Here is a 7,619-nt window from a genome sequence, read left to right as displayed (position 1 = left end):
GAAAAATTTTGGGAAAGGGAGGGGAAGGAGGGGGAGGGGGGGGGGAAGGAGATGGGGGGGGGAAAAAATTTGGGAAAGGGGGGGTTTTTTTTTCTCCCCAAACCCCCCCAAAACCCCCAACCCCCCCAAAAAAAAAAACCCCCCCCCCCCCCCCCCCCCCAAAAAAAAAAAAAAAAAAAAAAAAAAAAAAAAAAAAAACCCAAAAAAAAAAAAAAAAAAACCCCCAAAAAAAAAAAAAAAAAAAAAAAAAAAAACCCCCAAACAACACAAAAAAAAAAAAAAAAAAATTAAAACCCACACACAAACACACAAAAAAAACAACCCCCCACACACCACCCCACACACCACACACACCACACAAAAAAAAACAAAAAAAAAAAAAAAAAAATAAATAAATAAATAAAAAAAAAAAAAAAAAAAAAAAAAAAAAAAAAAAAAAAAAAAATGTATATTTATTTTAAATAATTAAAATTATTTTTTTTATTATTATATTTTTTTATTAAAAACACCCAAAACAAAAAAAAAAATTTTTAAATCATAAAAAAAAATATTAATAATAAATATAATAAATTATATTTATAAAAAAATAAAATTTTTATATAAAATTTTAATTTAAATTTATATATATATTTTTTTTTTTTTTTTTTTTTTTTTTTTTTTTTTTTAAATTTTATTATTTTTTTTTTTTTTTTTATTTTATTAAAAACCCTTTTATTTTACGAAATTAATTGAATTTTAAAACCGCCCAAGACGCGATTTTTTGCGTTGCTCCCCGCGGCCGACGTGCAACACCCCGACTGTGTTCGCTCCAGCCGGCGGTCTGTTTGGCTTGGCGATAAAAGCTACATATATCAGAGGGGCTTTTTCTAGGGGGGATGTTGGTTTGTAAACCGCTTGATAGGCAGAGCAGCGGATAAAGAATAGGGATTGAGATTGGAGAAGATAAGAGAGAAGGGAGGGGAGAGTGGGTGTTGTAAGTAGCAACAACGGGCGAGAGTTTTGCGATTGCGTGCGTGTTTGGGGCTTCAGAAGTGCCGCTTTCGTTGGCCTTTCACACAGGGAGGGAGGGGGAGGGGGAGAGAAAGGAAGAGGGAGAGAGGGAGAGAAGGGGAAGTGGAGGGAGGGTAGGGGAAGAGAAAGAGAGAAAGAGGTAAGGGGAGAGAGAGAGAGAGAGAGAGAGAGAGAGAGAGAGAGAGAGGAGAGGTGTAGAGAAGATAGACAGACAGACAGAGAGAATATCAAAAAGTCCTCGCGACCCGTATTTAAGGCGCAAAGAGATGCCAGCTATTTCGGGAGGTGGAGTGCCACTATTTGGAGTCGAAATCGAAACAATAATTCGACCCTCATCACATCTGCAGGTCCTCGCATGACACGCCGGGCCAGCCACGGTTCTCTCGCCCTGCCGTGTCTTCCTTTTAGTCATCTCGCTCCCTGCCTTCCAGTCGTGTTTCCTGTCATCTCCCTCATGTTTCTAGCTCCCTGTCATCTCCCTCATGTTTCTAGCTCCCTGTCATCTCCCTCATGTTTCTAGCTCCCTGTCATCTCCCTCATGTTTCTAGCTCCCTGTCATCTCCCTCATGTTTCTAGCTCCCTGTCATCTCCCTCATGTTTCTATCCCGTCATCTCCTCTGTTTCTAGCTCCCTTTATCTCCCCCTTTTCTAGCTCCCGCATCTCCCTTTTTTCATCCGATCTCCCTCCATTTCTCTCCCTTATCTCTCTTTCCTTTTTCCCCCCGCATTTGTTTTCCTCCCCCCCCCCTTTTTTTTCCCGTCGTCTCTCTCGTTCACTTCCAGTCATCTCTCCCTCCCATCTCCCCCCTTCCCCCCTCCCTCCCTCCCTCCCCCGCCGACGTAGTCCCTTCTGCGGGCGGTAGATTCCCAGGGCGCGCGAAGGGCCGCCCCCGTAATGGTGGGAAGCAAGGGCCGGGGACCGCTCGGCAGGAAGCGACAGCACGCATTGCAGCGCTGAGCTCAGTTGTCTGCAGACCCACCCCTCCGCCCACCCCGCCCACTCCTCGTCCCTCTCCGGATCCGCGACCTTGCTGTAACGAGCAGCTGCTGCATCCGCCCGCGACGCTGCCAGCCCACCTTCCATGCGCTGTGCGGGCGGGCGGGGGGGGGTGGGCGGAGCACGGGTCGGGCGCCGCGAGGGGGGAGGGAGGTTCCTTTGGTCGGGGGTGGTCTGTCTGTCTGTCTGTCTGTCTGTCTTTCTGGTTTAATCTCTCAGTTTCTCAGTCTCTCTGTCTCTCAATCTCTTTTTTATCTCTCTTTTTCTCTTTTTTCTCTCTTTCTTAGTCTCTCTCTCTCTCTCTCTCCTCTCTCTCTCTCTCTCTCTCTCTCTCTCTCTCTCTCTCTCTCTCTCTCTCTCTCTCTCTCGATCTTACCATTCGATCTTATACACTAACCTGTCTTGCCATCTATCATGTGTTTACCAGTTTGTCGGTGGTCTTACTGTGTGTTATTTGTTTATTGTTTATTGTGTTATTGTAATGATTGTTTTTGTTGTTCTTATTATTATTGTTATTATTTTTATTATTATTATTGTTTGTGTTCCATTGTAAGGTAGTGTGAATGCTGTATGGTCTGATCTTTACTTTAAACCATTTACAAACTCTGTAACTTATCTTAAGTACAAAGGCAGGTAGGATAGGCAGGCAAGCAGATAGGATAATTCGCCATGCATCCTTAGGTAGTTAAAAAGAGGATGGATATAGCAAGGAAAAATTATAAAGACAAAAAACAATCGATAGACAGACAGATCTGGAAAGACATAGCGAGCAGTATCGACAAACAGACAGACAGGCAGAAAGGAAGGCAGGCAGTCAGACAGACAGAAAGGCAAGCAGGCAGGCAGGCAGGCAGACAGACAGAAACGCAGACAGGCAGAAAGGAAGGCAAACAAGCAGATAGACAGACAGACAGTCGTATCGACCAGTATCTACAGACAGACATCATCAACAAGTAGCCCCTTCAGGCAGGCTAGCCAGTCAGGCAAGAAGATCATGCGAACTCGTCTCAGACCTGAAGGAACAGACCCAGAGAGCAGACCGTCCCAGGAATCAGGTTCTCGGCCGGCCAGAGCAGGCTCCAGCAGGACGGCAAGCAGGGAGAGAGAGAGAGAGAGAGAGAGAGAGAGAGAGAGAGAGAGAGAGAGAGAGAGAGAGAGAGAGAGAGAGAGAGGGAGAGAGAGAGAGAGAGAGAGAGAGCGCAGAAGGTCCGGGGTAAAGGATACCTGTGGGACGTATTTTGAGGCGGGCCCCCATCTGGCTTCCGGGGGGAGGGGGCGGGGTGGGAGGGAGGGGAGGGAAGGTGCGACACACTTGTAATGACTTCACTGAGATATGGGTTTTTTGTCTGTCTGTCCGTCTGTCTGTATCTTTCTATTTTCTCTCGCCATTTTTCTCTCTCTTTCTCTCTCTTTCTCTTTCTTCCTACCCCCCCCCCCCTCTCTCTCTCTCTCTCTCTCTCTCTCTCTCTCTCTCTCTCTCTCTCTCTCTCTCCTTCCTCGTCCCTTTTCTCTCTCTCTCTTCTCTCTCTCTCCTTCTCTCTTCTCCCCCCTCCTTCCCTCCATCCCTTCTTCCTCTATCTATCCATCTATCTATCTATCTATCTATCTATCTATCTACTGTTTTCCTGCATCTCTCCCTCCCTCTCCTTCTGAATAATCCCCTGGCCCTTGGAATCGCCGAGTTGCAAGGGGCGCCCGATCGCACACATGGCAGCAGCTGTGCTTGTACAAGGCTGGATGATGAAAGCACTTGTGAGAGAGCATGGGGGGGAGGGGGTGGCGGAAGGAAAGAGGAAGTGGAAGATAAACAAACCCGATGCCGTGGAAGGGACAATCGAATGCAGCGTTTGGAAATTTGCATATGCTGGCAAAAAAAAAAAAACGCTAACAATGGCAGTTGTTTGCTAATGCTTTTGCTAAGGTACATGCACATTACAAACGCATGTGCACATGTACATACACACATATACATATACATACATACACATACACATACACACAAACACACACACACACACACACACACACACACACACGCACACACACCACACACACCACTCATACAAACACACACACACACGCACACGCACACACACGCACACACTCATACAAACAGTGGTAATGGCGATTATGATGAAGAGAAAAACACTCATGAGAATAATGATAACAATAATGACAATAATGATCATCATAATAGGAAATAACGATAATGATGAGACATGACGTTGGTAATAGTAATAATAACAGTAACGATGATGATCATAGCGATGACGTAATGGAAGTAATTGCAGTGACGGCGACGAAAGAGGAAGAGAGGTAGACAGAGAATGGGAAGAGAGAAAAGGGATAAAGAATTCCGAATGAGGAAAAAGAGGCCAGGAGATCCGGCTTTGGACAGGCTGGGGGGGGGGGGGTTGTATGTCTGTCTGTCTGTCTGTGCATGTAAGCATGTATGGATGGATGGATTTTTGTATGTATGCATGTAGCTTATCTAAGTATCTGTCTATGTATATTTTCTGTTTTTATCACCTATCTGCACACACACACCCAAAACACACACACAACACAACACACCCCCACAAAACACCAACCCCACACCCGAACACACACACACATAAAAAAAAAAAAAACCACAAAACACACAAAAAAAACAAACAAACAACAACTAAGGAAAGAACATGACCACAAAAAAAAATAACAAAAAAGAAAAAGGGGGAAAAAAAGGCCCCCAAAAAAAAAACCAAGACCCCACACATTTTGCCTTCTTTTATTAACAAATAGAATTTTTTAAAAACTTCCACAAGACCAAAACCACAACCACCACACACACCACTCAAACACCACCCACACAACACACACACACACACACACACACAAACACACACACACACCAAACCCAACACCACACACACCACACCCCACAAAACACACCACACAAAACACACACACCACACACACACCACCCCACACACACCCAACACACAACACACACACACAACACACACACCACACACCACGCATATTAAAAATATTAAAATTTTTTATTATATATATTATATATATAATATAAAAGAGGGAAGAAGAGGAGAGGGGAAAAAGAGAGGAGAGAGGAGATTTATTGTGTGTTGGGGTTTTGGTGTGGTGCATTTACATCATGTAATGCTATACTATACAATGTTGCAAGATCAAATGCATGACCCAAGGCTGTGCTCCCCCGATCGGAAGTGCTGTTGGTTGATCTGTTTGTTCATAATTATTGCCTTTATGACTTGCTGACTATGCTTCGTTCAATCTGCACGTGCATTCGGAGAGCATAGTAAAGTTTATGTGCTTTTATCAGTCAAGGTAATAAGATTCGCGTGATTTTTTTAATAAAAAAGTAGATATGTATATGAAGAGATGAAAAATCTGGATTTTTTTTTCCTTTTTTTTTTTTTTTATTTTTCCCTTTGGTTTTTTTTTAATTTTTTTTTAAATTTTTAGAGATTTTTTTAATACTGGGAGAATTTTTTTTATTAATTTTTTTTTTTTTTTTTTTTTTTTTTTTTGGGTTTCTCCTCTCTCTCTCTCTCTCTCTCTCTCTCGTAACGTTTTCGAATCATGTAGAGGAAGTGATGACCGTGTTGTTGCAGTAACCCACGTGGGGGATTGCGCTGTCAAAACCGGGTCAAAGGGGCAAACTAGGGTTTAAGGGTCTCCGGCCCCGCCCCAAAAGGGGGGGGGGGGGAGAGGGGAGGAGAGAGAGAGAGAGAGAGAGAAGGAGTAGAAGGGAGAGTAGAGAGAGACAGAGAGGAAGAAAAGAAGAGGAGAGAGAGGGGAAAAGGGGGGGGAGGAGAGAGAGAGAGAGAGAGAAGAGAGAAGAGGAGAGAGAAAAGGGAGGAGAGGAGAGAGAAGAGAGAGAGGGAGGGGGGAAAAAGAGAGAGAGAGAAAGGAGAAAAGAGGAGAGAGGAAGAAGAGAGAAAAGTAGGAGAGAGAAAAAAGAGGAGCACAATATCTATTTTTAAAAATTTTCTGTAACTATAAAATTTTTTAAATAATGCTCTTGTTAGCTTTGTTTTTTTTTATGGCATTATTCTACCCTTTTTTTTCGGAATTTGATATCCTTTTTTATATAACTTTTTCTTTTATTCTTTCTTTTGTTATGATGACCCTTTCTAAAGTGGGTGAGGTTTTTTTATAATTATACATTATAATCATTCCATACCCATCTTCCCACCTAACCAAAACCACCAAACCACCACGCACACCCACAACGCAAAACACCCCCCAACAGCAACCACTAAACACACCACACAAACACACCACAACGCACCCAACTACCCCGCAACCCCCAAACACACACAACCCAAACAAAACCAACGAAAAACACACACACAACAAAAACGAAACACAACACACACAAAACACACAACAAAAACACACACACACACACACACAAAATACAACCATCACAGTATTTCTCCTCACACATTCTTGACACCACCTAAAATCACATATTAAAAAAAACACCCTAATTACCCTCATTAACCCCCCCCCCTTTCTTCTCCCCCCCAGGGAGTCGTGCCGAGGATGGGGTGCCAGACATGACGGTTCTCTCCGACATCGACGAGGGCGCAATCAACCACAACCTGCGCGTCCGCTACTTGCACGACCGCATCTATGTATCCTTTTGGACTGTGTGGTGGAGGCGGTGGAGTTAGTGGAGGCGGTGGAGTTGGTGGTGCTTTTGTTTTTGCTGTTGTTATTATTATTATTGCTATTATTATTGTTATTATTATTATTATTATTATTATTATTTATTATTGTTATTGCTGTTATTATCATCATTGTTATTACTATTATTAAAAATGATGATGATGATGAAAATAATAATAATAATAATAATAATGATAATAATAATAATAATAATAATAATAATAATAATAGTGATGATAATGATGATGATCATAACGACAATGACAGTGTCATTACGATTATTGTTATTATCCTCATTATCTTCATTATTTTGCTAGATAGACAACATTACGATACCAACACCAACCTCAATTTGTAAACCTTGAACATGTGAACATTTCTGTGTCTATTACACTGGCTCCCACACGGCCCTTCGCAGCCTCGAGCCACCAGAGGTAAGGAGAGTGTGATGCAAACCCTGTTCTCAAATTGCCTCGTTATTATATTGTATTTTTCTCAAATTGTCTTGGTTTTAAATTGTTTTTGTTTTTTTGTTTGTTTTCTTAAAATTGCCTTTGTTTTATTTTTTTCCTTTAAATTGTCTTGTTTCTTGGATTGTATTTTTAAAATACTTTGTTTCTTGAATTGTATTTTTTTAAATATCTTGTTTCTTGAATTGTATTTTTTAAATTATCTTGTTTATTGAATCGCCTTGCTTTTAAATTGTCTTATTATTAAATTTGGTTGTTTTTAAAACGTCTTGTTCCTAATTTGTCTTGTTTCTTTAATCGTCTTGTTAAAATGTCGGTTCGCGTTAGTTTCTTTTTATTTTATATTTTTTTTATATACACTGTGTTGCTGTTTTTGTTTGTTTGCTTTTTATCTGTCCCTTTTTGTTTGGTGTTTGCTGTTTTTGATTTTTAATAAAAGAAATTTT

At 41.6% G+C, this 7,619-nt stretch overlaps 1 long non-coding RNA gene across 1 annotated transcript in view; it reads left to right on the top strand.

Annotated features, from left to right (window-relative positions):
* LOC119575510 overlaps window positions 1-7,619 on the top strand; it is a 24,424-nt gene that overhangs the window by 3,052 nt on the left and 13,753 nt on the right. The window contains exon 2 of the long non-coding RNA XR_005228987.1: window positions 6,563-6,669. This is a non-coding gene — a long non-coding RNA (uncharacterized LOC119575510). The remainder of the gene's footprint in view (window positions 1-6,562; window positions 6,670-7,619) is intronic.

This window comes from Penaeus monodon, chromosome 1, assembly GCF_015228065.2.
Source record: "Penaeus monodon isolate SGIC_2016 chromosome 1, NSTDA_Pmon_1, whole genome shotgun sequence".
Lineage (NCBI taxonomy): Eukaryota > Metazoa > Arthropoda > Malacostraca > Decapoda > Penaeidae > Penaeus > Penaeus monodon.
The sequence above is the reverse complement of the archived record's forward strand: the minus strand, read 5'-3'. Positions and strand labels throughout refer to the sequence as shown.